We start from the raw sequence: 18,954 nt of genomic DNA, 5'->3' as shown, positions 1-18,954 counted from the left end.
GAATAAGAAAACATGCTCAGCAATTGTTTTTGCTAATCTAATAAGAAAACATATTGTACGTGTCTATTAATTCTCTCCAGTTACAGGCTTTTGCAATGTTTTCGCTAATCTAATTTATGTTTGGTTTTGCCAATTTAAACGTGAATAGTTCATGTTAAAGCATAATAATAGCAGATGATATGCTATTATTTTTAGTTCACTAATATGAAAATGACAGCATAAAGAACAGTGGCAATTGTTCATAAGTTTTCATAAGTTATGCAAAATTCAGCATGATGTCGTATAAATCTTGACAAATTAACATCGCTGAAATGATCAGATTTTTCTATCATCACCAGGCAACTGCTGATAGGTGATTTCATGTTAAACACGCAGTTCTTGCCACATATATATCGTAAACTACCAAGATATCCCCCCTACGAGGTTATTTAGAAAATGGAAGCTTTCATTACCCCTAATATTTTGAATTGCTTTCCTATAATTTTTGGCTCGCAGTACTAATACTTCATATATTTCATCTTCGGAATTGTACGTGTGACTAATGATGTATTTCATCATAGATGTTCAGTAGAATTCATCCAACAGACTCTTAAGTAATCTTTCCAAAGTATAGATATTGATCCTTGTATAAATTTACTACTTAGAAATTACTCATAATTTCTCATCATGTTCTTGCTCTTAGCGGGTGATCAACGCACGGGCAAATGTCGCGGGACAGCCGAATATGAGTTTCACTCGGAGAGCTCGAACTTCTCCATCAGTGGCCGCAGCTGGTGCGGAACTGACGATTCGATCTAAATCTGCCAGTACTTGCCCTTCTGCTCCATTATCAAATTCCTTCACAAGGTTAGTTCGCCATGGTGTCCATAGAACAGTGTTGATCACCCCTGCACGCATATCACAAACAGAATTTGGGGATCGAACATAATTTTTACAATGTATAGTTGCAAAGTTGAAACTTTAAACCGAGATCCCTACATATATGCCTGTTATGTGTGTGTGATCTAGAGTTGTCAATGGGGCTTCAATCTTCAGAAAAGTAGAGTTTCTGAAGTATGTTTCCAAACAGCTATGTCACACTTCTTTTTGTATAGAGCATGGTTAACTTAACATACGGGTGTTACACGATGTTGTGAACTGGACTCATCAAGTTACTTAGATCTGTTCTGTGTATTCTAGGAAAGCAGCTATGACAATGCTACTACCTCGGGGCGCAACTCACCTAATTTAAAGGAGGAGGGATGTAAAACTGCAGAGCTCAGAACTTGGTCTTGCCAAAGATCGTTCAGTGATGAAGGAGACTATCCAGACAAGGACAATCGGCCTCCACTAACCGTACCGGTTGGACTGGTGTACAGGAATGCTTGTGCAATTCTCAGGTATAGGAATTCCTTTTCCATTAAACATTTTAATATTAGGGCAAGAAATGGCTGAGGAGTAGTATTGGAAAGATTGATCTGACTAGCTTATTTTGGCTCCGTGTGCTCCTTGGCTCCGCTGCCGCCACTCATCCCCGTCGTCGCCACTGTCCCATGACACTACCTGCCCACTTGGCTCCTCTGCACGCGTGGTCCTAAGGTGTTCTATTGGCTGCCAAGATTGAGGACGTGTACGCACAGAGCTGCCACCGGTGCCAAGGACACGCTATCCTCCATGCCGCCGGGAACGCAGGAGCACACGACAGCGGCCGCAGCCTCATGTCCATCGATCGGTCATGGGGCGTTCAATTGAGTATGAAATTCCTACTCGGCCTTTGGTCCTTCGGTCGATATATTTTCATGTTTGTTTCCCAGGCCTTCCTGCTTGATCTTGGGTGTTCCTGCTCGATCTGTACATCACTTCACCAATTAAGTTATTAACCTGGTAGTGTCAGCCTATGAATATTTCCTTAGCACATCAGTATATCAGTAATATGAAATTATGAATGGGCCTGTTATATGGATTACAAGTGCTACCATGCATCCATCTGCAGTTTTTTTTACCAACAGATATGTGAAACAGTACTTGTATTTCTTTAGATCATCAGTATATCAGTAATATGAATGGGCCTATTATATGGATTACAAGTGCTTCCATCAATCTGCAGTTTTTTTTTACCAGTAGATATGTGGAACGGTACTTGTATTTGTGTTTCTACCATGTTTGGTGCGATTCACTGATCCCTTTGGTTTACTGAGAAATTATCGGAACACTGCCATCTAAGTAATCAAATATCATGTCTTATAATTAAGTGAATTAGTTCAGCTAGACCAATCAGGCTCTTTCAGATCTAATAGGTACTTCTGCTCATGCATCAAGTTGTCGAATAAAGCATGCTGTCAACAGTATTGTGGTGCCGGAGTACTAGCTCCATGGTGAGTAGTTGAATTTTTACTGATAATGGAGGCAATTCTGTGGTTAATTTAAAATGACAAGGATTTGATGTATTCACTCCAGACATGTGTCTGATTTGCAAATAGTTGATAGTGTGTCGGATGCATATATTTTTCTAGGTGCCACCACCATCATCAGGTTCTCCATCTTCTAGATCTCACCCTTCCATGCCGAGCATCTCCCTTGCCTCCTGTCGCTGCAGTTTGGGGGCACTGACCTACCAATCCCCGAGAGGCTCACTCTCCCAGCTCTCCAGATTTGAAGCTCTCCATATATATATATTAGTTACTATTCATCACCCAGGGTGCAAAATAAGTTACTCTTCGTCCGAGGTAATCTTACGATCGCTTCATAAATAAATTACATATGGAATACAAATAGTTACCTTCATGTCGATTCACTACGTAAAATTTGGCATAAAAAAATATAGATCATATGACCAGAAAAAAATGCATTTTATGTATATTTTACACTATATTTTTACGTGTGTAATTTTACGTAACATAAAATATTTTTTACAGTGATTACATTATTTTTTACGTTCTCTTATTACGTATGAAAGAAGACAAAAATTTATGAAACGTAAAATTATGGTGCATTGATGTTAAAATAAAGGGGGTGAAGAATAACTATTCCTCATCGAGGGTGACGAATAGTCAAAACTATTTATGCATCCACCACCCGATCCTCATTCTGAATTTGAGAAGAAATTGATTTAACATCTGCTCTAATGTTCTTTGTAATGTCGTAGTACTTCATGTGTTATGAAAGTGTGAAACGCCAGTTGTCTTCATATGCAAAAATATAATGGAAGCTATAAAAGTTATTTTTAGTTATATGGATTAGCTATGTCAACTATAAATGCAGGTGTCTCCATGGTGACAACTATTATAACAGAATATGTGAAGATATTTGCTGCCTGGATGAACAATATAACTCTGTAGCCCACTATAACTTAATCAGCTTATAAGGTACAACTTAATTAAGATGTCGTCAATAACCACTACTATTTTTAATTCGCTTGCATCATTTGTTATCTAATAGAATGATAGAAATAGAGGGTTCCCAGTCCAAAGGAAGGATATGAACACAGAGTAGCTAAAGTAGAGGCATAGAACTGCTAATTATCATTGTTTTATTTCAGTAGGATTGCTTTTGAGATAATAAATGAGCTTAGTAGTCCCGTCACAAATTAATTTACGTAGTCCCTCCGTTTCTTTTTAGTCCGCATATAAAATTTAGTCAAAGTGAAACTTTGTAAAGTTTGACTAACTTTGTAGGAAAAAATATCAACATCTGCATTACTAAAGCTATATGATATGAAAATTAATTTAATGATGCATCTAATAATATTAATTTTATATTGTGAATCTTTATATTTTTTCCTACAAACTTAGTCAAAGTTGACAAAGTTTGACTTTTACCAAATTTTATATGCACATTAAAAAGAAATGGAGGGAGTGCTCGATCTTTTCATGCAAATCTCCTAGATCCAAGAGTTTCAGAAGAAATATTATGTTTTCAAGATTATTGATCTAATTAGGAATACGTGAATGAGATTACTTGGATAGTATTCATATATTTGATCTGGTGATGTATGGTTATTATGTGCGTCTCTTGACTTTATTTGTATCTGTATATGTTAGATTAGTTCCTTTTCGGCCACCAGAACAAAATAAGCTCCTCAGATCCTTTGATGTTAAAATTTTAGTGGCTTTACACAACTATATCATTTTGCCCACCAAATTGTCGTCGTACTTTAGTAATTTGTTTGTTCGTTGGCGTCCCTTGATAAGATGTAGCCTCACATGCATGAAAGTGGAGAAGCTGTAGATTGGCATGTCCAAGTTTGCAGTTTTTCTACATCAGACTGCTTCCACGGAGGTCAGATAAGAGGGATTGTCAACCCATGAAATGTTAAATTCTGGACGCACATATGTATTATTTTTCCAAATACATTGTGTGTCAAATTCTTATTATGTGTGTGTGTGTGTGTGTGTGTATATATATATATATATATATATTTGGATACTGAACTAATTGACGTAGGGAATTCGAGAGGCTGGAGTTAGTTGGTTGCAGAAGATAGAAAACAAGAATTTTCCAACGCTTAATAAGGTGGGAGACAAAGAGAGTGAGACTAGAACATGTATGCCTGTTGCAACGCACGAGCAAATATATTTAAGGATTACAACTTCCGTGTCAATTACTTGTCTTAGATTTATTTAGGTATGGATGTATCTTGAACTAGGGCTACAAGGAAAAAGGAGCAACACTTGAGAGGAAGCGAGCCAAAAAATTGATGTCCTGGTGCTATCTTTCAAACTATGGTAGTTGCTTTTTCCATGTGATCGTCTAATTTGGTCCTACTCTAATTTTTGGTTTCCAGGGACCGAGCAAGAGGCGTCACTTATATCCAACTTGTTGCAAGGTGCCTTCCATCCTCAATGGTAAATCAATGAATATTGATGTAACCAACAAAAAATAGGAATATAGATGTACTGTGGATGTATATGAGGTGATTCATGTACCACTAAGGATTACTTATTTTCAGATGGCACATGCTGTGTGTGCTTACATGTGCTGTGTGTGCTTACATGTAATTTGATATGCACAATCAGAAAAAAATTATACATGTGAAATTGGATATGAATTGCATTCATAGGTTTAATCGGAAAAAAGATAAATTAAAAGCCTGTGGCAACGCACGGGCATTCTCCTAGTAAAATTGATTGTCGGGTGGTTGGTGCGACATATGCCAAAGGATGGTTAATCATTGTGGTAGCTAGTAGGACGTCGCCGGTGCCTGGAAACAGGATAAGGCGTAAACATGCACGCCGACGCATCTTACCCAGGTTCGGGACTCTCCTAGGAGGTAACACCCCTAGTCCTGCTCTGTGAGGTCTTCGCATGATCACTAGATCGACAAGTAGCTACAAGTTTGCTCCTTGAGCTGTTCGGCTAGAGGAGGAAGAAGGGCAAGGCTAGCTCTACTCCTCTCTTTATGTGTGTGTGTAATCTCTAAGGGCTGAACCCTTTGCATGGGTGCCCTGGGATGTTTATATAGGCCTACCTCCCCAGGGGTACAATGGTAATCCGGTCGGGTGTAGGCCCGGGCCGTCAGTGTCTACGGTCGCCGGCTTCTCCGCTGACTACTGGGGCCCGCCGCCTGGTGGGTCCCGCCGGGTGCCGGGCTATCGATCGACAGGTAAGGACCGTCGCCTGTGGGCCCTGTCGGATGCTCATCACTGTAGCCCCGCCCCTGATGATGATGGCTTGGTCGAGGAGAGCGTGTCTACAGTACCGCCACATGGCGGGCGTTCACTATAGCCACACCTCGTCTTAACTGGTTAATGGCGCACAAACTTCAAGGGAGGGGAGGGCCGGCTGCTAGGAGCCGGCCTTCCCCTACGCCTACTGGTCTGGGCTTGCCGCCTTCTGTTATCTCACGGACAAGTAGGGCCCGCTGCCTGCGAGCCGTACCGGCAGCCCGTCGTGGAAGCATGGCTGCTCTACCATGGATGAGGTCACGGTCAGCGTGACAATAGTGCCGCGCCGGGCTAGAGATGGCCGCCCAGTACGTTGCACTGTAGCCACGCCCGTTCCAGGATTCGGAGGTGGCAGGTTGCACTGTAGCCACGCCCCGTCTCGTCGCCGTTATGTGGGTGCAAAGGTGGGCCGCCTGCTAGGAGTCGGCCAGTTTGGTGGCTGCCTGCTAGGAGTCGACCCACTCTGGGGTCGCTCTTTGGGCCTTGCCGCCTTCCTGCAGCTGGCCACTTGGACCAGCCGGCCATAAGAAGGCGGACCTTTGTCTTTGATGCCTGAGGGGCGCAGCCGGCCCGATGTCTTGAAATGCCATGGGGAGTAGATAGGGCTACCCGTGGCCATTTACTCCGACATTGATCATGATTTACCGTGTCCCCGGTTACAGACAACTTTCGAGCTACTCTTCTGAGAATTGTCAGCTTGATTTTTATAACCTCTTCTTGATTAAAATTTGATGGGTTGAACCAAGGGAGTATGAACTAACCCAGGTACCAAGTACGGTGTGGATTTCGCCGGCTAAGCATGTGGAGCTGGTCTAGGGCAGCTGTGTGATGTAGTGGCCCACTACACTAAAAAAATACATTTCCGCGATGATACGTGTTTGTCACAGTAGGTCGCTTTTTTTGTCATGCATGTACATCCTTGACAAATTTATGACAGAATCAAGATAGTCATACCTGTGCTGTTGTAGAAGTGTACCATGACATTACCAAAATTATTATCACGGAAGTGTCCACTTCCATGACGATAAATCGCGCGTCACAGAAGTGCTTTCGTCAAGGGTGACCGACACGTGGCATCCACCATAACGGAACGCCGTTAAGCTATCGGGTCGGGTTTTGGATCCGATAACCCGTTAACAGCCCCGACCAATGGGGATTTTCCACGTGTAAAATCATCATTGGCTAGAGTAAACACGTGTTGGCTCATCGTTGGGACAGATGTCATCCACTCATTGGACAGGAGGTGCCTATGATAGGTCGACATGTGGCACGGCCCAACAGTGGCCCATTCCGGTGAAAAAGGCCGGCCCAGTAAAAATTAGCAGGCCGGCCCATATAAGGCCTACTTGTGTCAGGTCCATTTAAGCCCACGACCCATACGAGATGTGCCAATTCGGCCCGTTAAAGATTTGACACCATTGCAGCCCATCGTCAGTTCGAGCCCGTTAACAACCCGCTATATATTTGGGCTCAATATCGGCCCGATGAGATTTCGGCCTGTTAACGGCCCATTTAATGGATGGGCCAATTTTCAGGATGTACATCTTTCGGCCTTTTAGCGACCCATTTAAATGTTGGGCTAATTTCCGGCCCGGTGTGTCTTTCAGCCTGTTGACGGCCCATAAATCTGATGGGCCATTTGTAGTCGGACCTGAGTTTCGGCCTTTTAGCGGCCCATTTAAGTGTTGGGCCAATTTCTGGCCCGGTGTCACTTTCAGCCTGTTGACGGCCCATAAATCAGTTGGGCCAATTGTAGTCGGACCTGAGTTTTGGCCTTTTAGCGACCCATTTAAGTGTTGGGCCAATTCCCGGCCCTGTGTGCCTTTCGGCCTGTTAACGGACCATAAATGAGTTGGGCCATTTGTAGTCGGACCTTAGTTTTGGCCTCTTAACGGCCCATGCCCTTCATGGTCCAATACCAGCCCGGTTTCTCTTTCGGCCTGCTAAAGGCCCACAACACAGTTGGGCCGTTTACAATACGACCTGACTTTCGGCCTCTTAGCGGCCCATGCTCTTCATGGTCCAATACAAGCCCGCTGTCTCTTTCGGCCTGCTAAAGGCCTACAGTATAGTTGGGCCATATGTAGCCCAAACTTAGTAACGGCCTGTTAACGGCCATGAATAATTGGGGCCACCTGTTGCCCGCTTTGATGTCGGTCTGTTAACGACCCGGGAGGTAAGAGGGCCGACCATTAACTTTCGGCCTAGTAACGGCCCATTAACTTAATGGGCCCACTAAAGTTCGTTCATGTCTTTAGGCCAAATTAGATAATTTGAGCCCATTACAACGAGCAAAGGTACGGCATACAGGGAATAACGTTGCACATCCAGAATATATTACAGGAAATTACATCCACTGGGCAATCAAAGATTGATGCCAGTGCAAATAAATGAGCAGAACCTAACCATCTACAACGTCACAATCTGCAACCTCAGCACAGATGACGCCCATAAGCATGTGGGCAAGTTCTTGCTGCTTTGCCACACTGTCTCTGAAAACATTGATCAGTTGTTGTGTCGCACGACTCTGCACCTCTGATTCATCCACCATTTCCATCATTGCTTCAGCCATTAATTGGTTCACAAACATACATTTATTCCGTTGCATTCGAGACAGAGGATACTGAACAGATTCAGATGGCGATTTTGGCAGGCTTGTATTATTGATAGTGGAGAGTGTCTTGACCACTGCATCATAACATAAATTAGGACGGGAACCAAACAGATTAATCATGAGTTATTGCCATATTACCTGGCCTAGATTTACTGGAAAGAAACAATGGGGTTGCCTTGCTGTTTTCAGAGTTTGTCTTCTTATCTTCAGCAGCCTGCACAAAATTAACACACTAGCATTGCTATCATTGGCCAAGTCAGATAATAGGAAAGCAACATTGACACAACGAACGTTTGGGCAACTAGCCTACACCAAATTAACACAATATGGCACAGCTATCATCAGCCAGGTAAGGTAATACGAAAGCAACATTGACACAATGAATGAATGGGCAACCAGAGAAGCACTACAATTCAGTAATGTGCGTGATATGAGATAGCACATTCATGCAGCTCAGTATGCAAAACTACCAGGCAGTTTTCCTTACAAAAATCAACATTGGCGCCTTTAACATTTTGCTACAACTAATTTTAGATCAGATAAAGGTTAGATTCACGCCGATTAACAAAATACATGCTGATGTAAAAATATAGTGATATACAACAGGTACTTACATCAGCACTGGAGCACAGAGAATTCCCGCAAGATATTTTCCTCGAATACGATCCCAATGGAGGAAGTCTTGTATCGTTTAACCTTATTTTCTAAAAGAGAGACGGGTAAGAAACATGTAGAAAATATGATCAGAATGCTATAAAATTTCATGATGCGAGGATACGCACACGCTTCTTAGAATGGAGTTGACATTCTTTTGCTGGACTGGAGCGGACTAGTTCTTTGGCCACTGGAATCTGCTTATTATCAGTGGGAGTTGGGTTTCTCTGTGCTGGAGCAGTATCTATGAAAAATGGAGTTGGTTTATTATCTCCTGGCGTTTGGATCTTTTGCAAAGACCTGGTTTGTAACCCTTCAGATTCTAACATAGCCGTCTTCCCCTTGCATGCCTTATATAGAAGAATGGTGATTCAGTTATAAAACATGCTACAGCAGAGATGGAATAGGTACTGAAGAATAGAAAGGCATGACATATTGACATGTATTCCCTCCATCCGGAAATAAATGGATGGGTCTAGGCGTATTTCAGTTCTAGATACATCCAGTTTTATCCATTTCTGCGACATTTAATCCGGACGGAGGGAGTATGATGTAAGAGCTAGGGATACGACAGGACAACACAGTAAAAAAACACTGAAAAACCCACTGCAGAACCAAAGTATTCAAACCCACTGATATGAGATAGTACACTCATGCAGCTCAGGATGCAAAACTACCAGGCAGTTTTCCTTGCAAAAATCAACATTGTGGCCTTTAATCATACATTTTGCTACAACTAAATTTAGATCAGATAAAGGTTGGATTCACGCCGATTAACAAAATACATGCTGATGTAAAAATATAGTGATATACAACAGGTACTTACATCTACATTGGAGCACAGAGAATTCCTGCAAGAATCTTTCCTCATAAACGATACCATTGCAGAAATTCTTCTATCTGTTAAGCTTATTTTCTAAAAGAGAGATGGGTAAGAAACATGTAGAAAATATGATCAGCATGCTATAAAATTTCATGATGCAAGGATACGCACACGCTTCTTAGAATTGAGTTGACATATTTTTGCTGGACTGGAGCGGACTAGTTCTTTGGCCACTGGAATCTGCTTATTATCAGTAGGAGTTGGGTTTCTCTGTGCTGGAGCAGTATCTATAAAAACTGGAGTTGGTTTATTATCTCCTGGCGTTTGGATCTTTTGCAAAGGCCTTGTTTGTAACCCTTCAGATTCTAACATAGTCGTCTTCCCCTTGCATGCCTTGTATAGAAGAATGGTGCTTTAATTATAAAACATGCGACAGCAGAGAGATGGAATAGGTACTGAAGAATAGAAAGGCATGACATATTGACATGTATTCCCTCCATCCGGAAAAAATGGATGGGTCTAGGCGTATTTCAGTTCTAGATACATCCTTTTTATCCATTTCGGCAACATGTAATCCGGACGGAGGGAGTATGGTGTAAGAGCTAGGGATACGACAGGACAACACAGCAAAAAAAACACTAGTTGAATGTAAAATTGTATGCTAGCGGAATACGTACAGAAATAACTAAGGCAACATACACGTGTATGATTGGGAAAATAAGATGGCATTGCAACAGAGCACTAGAACAACACTTCAATGTAAAAAAACATGGTATGGTAGACAGATGAAGTACATACTGATGAATAACAATGCATAAGATATTCAGAAGCATGATGTCCAAATTAAGCAGATGGCATTGCGATAGAGTAGAATGACAGTACTTGAATTTGAAAACATGTTATCATGAATGGAATAGGTACTGACAAACAGGAAGGCATGACATATTTACATGTATGATCAGCATGCTAAGCACATGGCATTGCAACAGAGTAGATACACTCCAGGACATTATATGCATGTTGTACCCATATCACAGGCCAAGTTAGAGCAAGGACCTTGTGGGGTGAAGAGGATTCATCATCTTTCTGCAAGTCTTCTGAAGAACTGCCTTTACATGTTCCATCATATTGGGTATCATTGACATCAAGTTTATTGGCCTTTACATTGCTCCGTGAGGTTCTTGTGGATATATCAGTGTGTGCAATTATATCTGACATGCATGGAAGACAACTAGTAGTTAGATTTATGTAATGAGTGCCTGTAGGAGACGACATAAATAGTAGGACTGGGGTTAACTAGCAGCAACAGGTCTCATAAACTAAAGGGAGAACACAGATGAAAGCTACAGAATATGTATCGTTTGTACTCGAGATTAACTAGATGGCACACAAAAGTATTAAAGAACAACATAGGTAATACTAGAAGTGGTATAATACTATAATCACCAGCCTGTGGGATAGCATTGGCTGATGGATGATAACTATGGAACAGCGTTACCTAAAGAACAAGTATCTTAGCTGAACTATGGAACAACGTTAACTCCTGAACAAGACCCGTAAGAGATCAGCATGAATATACAGTGAAATGTGATGATCTATTTTCCATGCTTAGATGAATAACAAAGCCATAAATGTTGCACACAAGTAAGATGAGGGTACAACCTATCTGGCTGCCATCCATAGGAGTGAGCATCATGTGCTGACTTGTCGATGGCCCTGCAGTTGTTGTGGCTGTCCATGTCGGGCACGCGCATTCGATGCAGGGAACTGTTGAGTGGGGACTATAGCTCCCTTCTGGTGTATGCTTCCCTTGTTGGAGCAGCTGCGGTGAGTCGGAAGACGGTGTGTCTGAAGATGCAGATAACGCATAATGTTAAGAACGACATATCTCTTTGATCTGAAGAAATACACTAAGAGATCAACAGCAAGGTACGAGAGTGGTCACACGTCTGTTGACTGAAGACTAAATTGGGGTCACACGATTTTATTTTATTTTGGTACTGTCCGATCTACGCCGGATGGCTGATGGCCGTCTTGTGCCTCCCGGCTGACACTGTTCGGAATCTTCCCCGAAGAGCCAGCGACCAACGGCAGAGCAGCCTGCCTCCGCCGTCCGTGGCCCCGGCCAAAACCCCGCTCCCCGCCCCACCGCACTGCCGTGGTTGCGCCGCCCCCGGGCCAATCCACAAAGACTCCCCGTCATCCAGATCCGGCGGCGGCAGTACCTTCAACCCACGCAACTCTAAAAGATAGCCATCTAAGCGCTGCTTCCGCGGCGAACTTGCGGCCCCGCACCCTTACGTTAGACACCAGCCAACCGGCAGCCTAGGAGCTCCGCCGCCTCGAGGGGTGCTGCTTCCCATTGGAATCGATTGGCCCAGAATAAAAATTCAGACAACTGACGCCTAAATAAAGTGATTTGAGATGAGGGTGCAACCTATCTGGCGGCATGGTGAAGTAGGCAGGTCCAGCTGCCGAGTCGGTGAGGCCGGCGCGGTTGCGGTGGCGACCGGCGGCAGGGAAAGAGCGATGTCGCGACGGTCGACGGCTACGCGGAAGCAGCGCCAGGACTCTGGACGGATCCGAAGTTGGAGCCGCTCCGGCGCCGTGAACAACGGCGGGGGTGAATCGGCTCCGGTACGGTTCACGCGGCCGTCGTCGAGGCAGCACCAGCAGCACGGAGTAAGAGGCACACGGCCCAGTGCACGACGGCAAATGGACAGCGTCTCTGGCATTAGGGAGGAGGGCGGCTGTGAAATTGGTGCGGTGGGGGCGCCATGGAGGTGGGGCTGAGGTTTCGCGGCTCGGAGAAGGAGCTTCCCGGGAGAAGGTGATTTGGCGCCCACGAGGTATGAATGGGGGCGGGCGGGGGGGGGAATTGGGAGGGGAGTGGAACCATGTCTTACGGACGCATTTGTCTGAAATGTGAGGGGGAGTTACAGTTCTACCCTTGCCTATAGGCTTCTCGGCTTGGGTCTGTGTACTGAGGGTCGGGGATAGTAGAGTAACTTTGCTTCTCCCCAAATAGTGGGCGGGAGCGATTTCGGGCGAGGAGGGCGTGTTTTGAACTATAGTGGGCGCGAGCGATTTCGGGCGAGGAGAGCGTGTTTTGAAATAGTGGGCGCGAGCTATTTCGGGCGAGGAGAGCGTGTTTTGCCGACCATGGTTTATGAATTATTCGGCACATGTCATTTCGGCCGAGGAGAAGGCGCGCTTGGATGAAGTTACGAACCTACCCTCGATGTACAACGGGCCAATTGATGCGTGTCCCACATAGGACGGTAATTTCGCGTCTCCCATTTATTTGCTCGGGCGAATTCCACCGAGCAGAGAGGATGTTTAACGGTTCGTTCAAATTTTGGGAGAACGAGCATCCACGTCTACCTTACCAAGTCGATTCGGAATCAAATTTTGAAATATTAGCTTGCCACTTCTTTTTTAGATGGAGAGATGATGCTCGGGAGTAATGTGTTTTTACATGCTCGTTGCTAGCGATTTACTATATGACAAATAGTTGACCCACTCAAAAACGCGAATCAAACCCAAAATGAAATATCTCGATTCAATGAAATAGCTCGTTCAGTAGGTCAAAATAGTGAACTAAATCCAAAATTGAACACCTCAATCGAGTAGCATGTTGTACAGTATTATAGTACTCCATGAACATGTTGAAAGTCAAATTAATGAACTTGTTTGATATACGCATATATCCGTTCATGTGTGGATTGCAGACAACATGTTCTCCAATTTAAATATTTGAATGCAAGTTTATATCGAAACATGGTTTATATCAGTCTTTGATGCATAAAACGCGACCTCCCCCTCTCCCGGACTCCTGTTCTCTCTCTCTCTCTCTCTCTCTCTCTCTCTCTCTCTCCGACAATCTTCAATTCTGTCGCACGCATCCGACACAAAAACCTTGTTGGTCCCTCTCCCTTTCTCTCCATCTCTCTCTCTCTCTCTCTCTCTTTGTGTGTGTGTGGGGGGGGTCTTTCTAGTTCGCATGCATATATACACCATCTATAGGTCTCTCTCGCACACTATGTATGATACTCTAGCTAGTCCAAGCTAGATATCTTGGGTGCACTCATCGTACGCACACAAATTCCTTGGCTCTTTGCCCGTAACTCTCTCACGCACCACTATGTCGTCTCGGAGCTCTTCCCCCCTCTCTCAAACTCTCCATCCACCTGGGTCACACATACACATGCATATCTCACTCGCACTCGATAGGCCCATCTAAAACTCTATCTCTCTCCCTCGTTCTCTCTCCATCTCACACGCACACACACACAATCTCATGCCCAGCTAGCCAAGTATGATGGTATCTCACTCAATTGTAGGCACACGCAGTCCCCCCTATATGTATATGACTAGCTAATCTTAGTCTCCATCACAAACATGTGCATGGTCTATCTCGATTTCTCTCGGGGCATCTTTCTATCGCGCACGCACTCCCTCGATCTCCCACCCATATAGTCCCCTCACGATCTCGAGGGGATCTCTCTATCACAAACACACCCTCTCTCCCTCCCCATGCGTCCATGCCATCCATGTGTCCCTCTCGACCTTTGTTCCTTGTTGGCCAGACCTCTATTGGACATGTGCTACAGGGGTGTCTCTCTCCGTTGCAAACAATCACACACTAGCTATCTTCGTGTATCTCCTCGCCTCGCTTTTCCATCTCGGAGATGCATGCGTGATATGTTCGCATAAGAAACGAAAAAACACACACTCTCTCTAATTTATCGTTTGTTGTCACTTTCTCTTTCACACACATACTCTTTTTGCACACTTACTCATTCTCCTTCACACGCACTTGATCTGTCTCGACTGAGGCACTCTCCTCGGTCCATAGCATATAGATTTATTGAAAAGTCAAACATCACAAAGTTTGACCATGTACGTGGAGAAAAAGAATTACATCTAGTACGGCAAACATATACCATTAGATTCACCATGAGATGTAGTTTTGTATGATGTATCTTTGGTATTGTAGATATAAATAACATTTGCGTAAACCTGATCAAAGTTTCCAAAGTTTGACTTCTAAAAAATTTACATGCACTGCATTATCGAGCGGATGGAATATCTCTTTCCCCCTCTCAGCTATCTGACGCACCACTCAGCCTTATCGGGGCTCCTCAATCTCTCTCAAACTTTATTGGTCAGTTTGGTTCGTGACCTGACCCTCATGCCTTGATGGCCGGTACTGCCTGGTGTGGACGTGAGATGTAAAATATTTCTGCCTGGCCAGGCTTGTGTGGTGCTGAAGCGTTTGGTTCATGCCTGGGCCAGGCAAAGCATCAACGTCCCATCAATCAATCCATGCATCAATTATTTAATGCTAATATCCATCCATGTTGCTGTTAGCCTCGTGGCCACACGACCAGGCACGGCCAGGCGTTCGAAATCGGTCGCCTGGGCCAGGCTACTTGCAGTGTCTGGAGTTCAGCCAGGCTAATTAAAGTGCAAGGGAACCCAGGCCAGGCGGGCTTTCTTTTTCACAGGGTAGCAACCAAACAAGCGTGCATGAAATCCAGCCACAACCCCAGGCCAGGCAAAAGATGCTCAGGACGCAAGCCAAACTGGCCTTATATCTCCCTGGTTCACACATACACATGTCTCGCTCGCGCTATACATATAGACCCATCCAACACTCTCCGCCCTTGTTCTCTCTCCATGTGACACGCACCCCCCTAAGTACCATAATCCCTCACTCCATCATAGGCGCAAGCACTCCCCCCTCCTAAGTATGATTATCTCTTACTAGCCATCAGGAACACACGTATTGTCTCCTTCCATCCATACGTCTATCTCGATATCTCTCGGGGCATCTTCTATCGCGCACACACCTTGTCACTCGATCTCCCACCCATGTAGTCCCATCACGATCTCCAGGGGATCTCTCTATGACAAACATACACTCTCTCCTCCCCATGTCTGCATTTTCTCCGTACGTCTCTCTCGACCTCTCTCCCTTGTTTGTCAGACCCCTCTTGGCCACGTGCTAGGGGTCTTGCTCTCTCGGTTCCAAACAACCACACACTATCTCCTCACCTTGCCTCCGTTGTCGAAGATGCATGTGTGATATGTTTGCATAAGACACGCACGCTTTTTCTCTACTTTTATCGTGTGTTGTCCATGTCTCTTTCACACACGCACACACACTTTTTTCACTCTCTCTCTCTCTCTCTCTCTAGTTAGGGACTCTGTCACGTCCATAAGCATATGGATGTTTTGAAAAGTCAAACCTCAGAAAAGTTTGACCAGGTATATGTGGAGAAAAACATTTACATCTGGAACGATCATTAGATTCATCACAACATGTACTTACTTCATACTATCATTTATCTTTGGTATTGTAGATATAAGTAATTTCTTTATAAACTTGGTCAAAGTTTCAAAAGTTTGACTTAAAAAAATGTTGGAACTACATTATCGAACGGAGGGAGTAGCTCTTTCTCTCTCTCTCTCTGCTATCTCTCACGGGCCTCCCCTCTCACTCGAACTCTCTATACCGACGGATTATACGCTCACTGTGTCAGCGTATAGCTCCGTATATTGTTTAGTTGACCGGTCAACCAATCCACATGCTGCCTTGTCAGCTCGTGTTCTGTATCTTCGTGTGCTGGCCCATGTGGCAGTGGGTGAAAATAAGTAAACTAGAGGCCCATCTGACACGCGGTGAAGTAAACAAAGTTGAAACCACTCGGGGTAGCACCCCGCACGCTAGTAAATTGAGGGCGCATTGAGGACAAACTTCTTGCGCGCGAAGGACGCACTCGCGCACAATTCACCACTGCGCGGCGGCATGCACAGAAGGACGCACTCGCGCACACCCAGCACACAACACACACCAGCACACGTGTACACCGGCGTCGCCGCCGGTTGAGATGGACGGCGAGGCAGCCAACAAGCGGAGGCGGCTCGAGCCAAAACCGCATCCGGCGAGCCTGGACTTCATCAGCAGCCTCCCCGACGACATGCTGCTCGTCATCATCGGCCTCCTCCCCACCAAATCTGCCGTGCGGACCGCCCTGCTCTCCCGGCGGTGGCGCCCCCTCTGGCGCTGCGTCCCCCTCAACCTCACCGTCGACAGCTGCCTCTGCGACGGGGATTGCAAACGCATGGCCGCAGTCTCCAAGATCCTTTCATCGCACCCTGGGCCAGCCAGACGCCTTGACATCCGCATGTTCAGTACCAACTGCAAGGTCCAACCCAAGTTCGACGAGTGGTTCTTATCCCCCGCCCTAGATCAGCTCGAGGAGCTCAGCTTTGAAGCTGGACGATGTCGCTCTCTGCCGCCGTCCGCGCTCCGCCTCACGCCAACGCTGCGCCGCGCCAGCTTCAGCTCCTGCTATCTTCCCCAGATTAATGCCGCGCCCGCCCTTCTTCTCCCTCAACTCAAGCAGCTCGACCTCTTCGACGTTGTCATCTCGAAGAAGGCTATGGAGCACCTGCTCCGCAGCTGTACTGCGCTCGAGTACCTTCGTCTTGAGCAGATCCACGGGTTCATTAGCCTCCACATCGCCTCGACGAATCTCCGATGGATTTATGTGTCTTGCTGGCCCCGCAACAAGACATCAATTGGGAAGAGATCACTCCAGCTGTTCCACGTTATGGTCATTGAGAATGCGCCTTTCCTTGAGAGATTGCTTGTATCGGATCTAGAAGGTCCAACAAAAATCAGGGTCATTGACGCGCCGAAATTGACAGCGTTGGTGTACTCGTCTGCCAAATTCTCCGAACTCTTTATTGGATCCGTAATCGTTCAGGTACAACACTCATCTTCTTCTCCGTCTTCTTGAAATTCACATTTTTAAATTTCTTCTTGATGTATTTACGACCGTCTTCCAGAAAATGATTCCCACAAGCTTGACCCAGTCCATGCGCACAGTGAAGATCTTAGCACTAAAATCTATCGGCCCCAATCTGGATCAAGTTGTTGGATTCCTTACATGCTTTCCGTGCACGGAGAAGCTACTCATCGAGGTGAAACTTCTTTCCTATAAGTAAACGGTAATCACAACGTAGCTCAATTTTTTCGTAATTTTCCCAAATTACGATGACAAGTGTAGTGTTCAAAACTGCATCTACGCACTGCACCGAAAGAAATGTTTTTAGTATTTTTTCTCACGTGATCACCTGCATCGTTTTTATGCTGTACTACTATAGTAGCCTAGGCTAGTCATAGTGGAAAGTAACTTAGACTACTCCAGTAACTCTATGGTTACCCTAAGAGCAAGTACTACCTCCGTCCTGGTTTACTCTTCCAATTTTGTAGTATCAAAATTTGACCATAGATTTAACTGACAAAATGTTAATGCATGTCACTAAGAACTATATCGTTGGATTCGTATTTGAACATAATTTCAAATGGTGTAATTTTTAGTGACATGCATTGGCATTTTCTTAGGTAAATCTATGGTCAAAATTTTATACTAAATACGAGGTAGTATTCCCTCCGTCCCAAAATTCTTGTCTTACATTTGTTTAGATACGGATGTATCTAACACTAAAATGTAACTAGATACATCCGTATTTAGACAAATTTAAGACAAGAATTTTGGGACGGAGGGAGTACAAAAGTGGGCTATGTAGGCCAAAACATGTGCCAAATTCACTTGTGATGCATTTGGCATCGATGCCCCTCCATTGCTCACCTGGTGCCCCAATCTGGATCACCTACTTTGCTCCGGTGCCAAATTAACTCACGCAATGAAAAAACACTGCGTGGGAGAGAGAGAGGACTGAGGCAATAAAAAACACTTGTTTGGGAGAGTGAGAGGCTGGTGTAGTTGGTTTGATTGATTTGTTTATACATGTGGGTCTGTGTGCACAGCGGTGCCAACTCTCTCACATCGCGAGAGCGGTGCCAAAATCTTTTGATTTGACATCGATGCGTATTATGTGGCATACTTTTGCGAAATATGGCATCGGCCACATAGTGGAAGGCAACAAATGCCCAAGCTCTTCACGTGCTCCTAGTTAAATGAGAGGAAACAGAAAGAGAGAGAGAGAGAGAGAGAGAGTGAAAAAATATCACTAGCCAGCCAACCCTATCGTATGAGCGAATGATATTGGTACCTCTTGATGACACGACAATCTTATGCAGCCAGCTGCTCTAATATGTTCTCTTCTTTTGCAGATAAAAAAGACCCGAAAGTGAAAAATGTGCTGCACTATAACAATCTCATCGAATGCCTTGATCTCCATCT

This window comes from Triticum aestivum, chromosome 3B (assembly GCF_018294505.1).
Source record: "Triticum aestivum cultivar Chinese Spring chromosome 3B, IWGSC CS RefSeq v2.1, whole genome shotgun sequence".
Classification (NCBI taxonomy): Eukaryota; Viridiplantae; Streptophyta; class Magnoliopsida; order Poales; family Poaceae; genus Triticum; species Triticum aestivum.
This window is presented reverse-complemented; position numbering follows the sequence as displayed.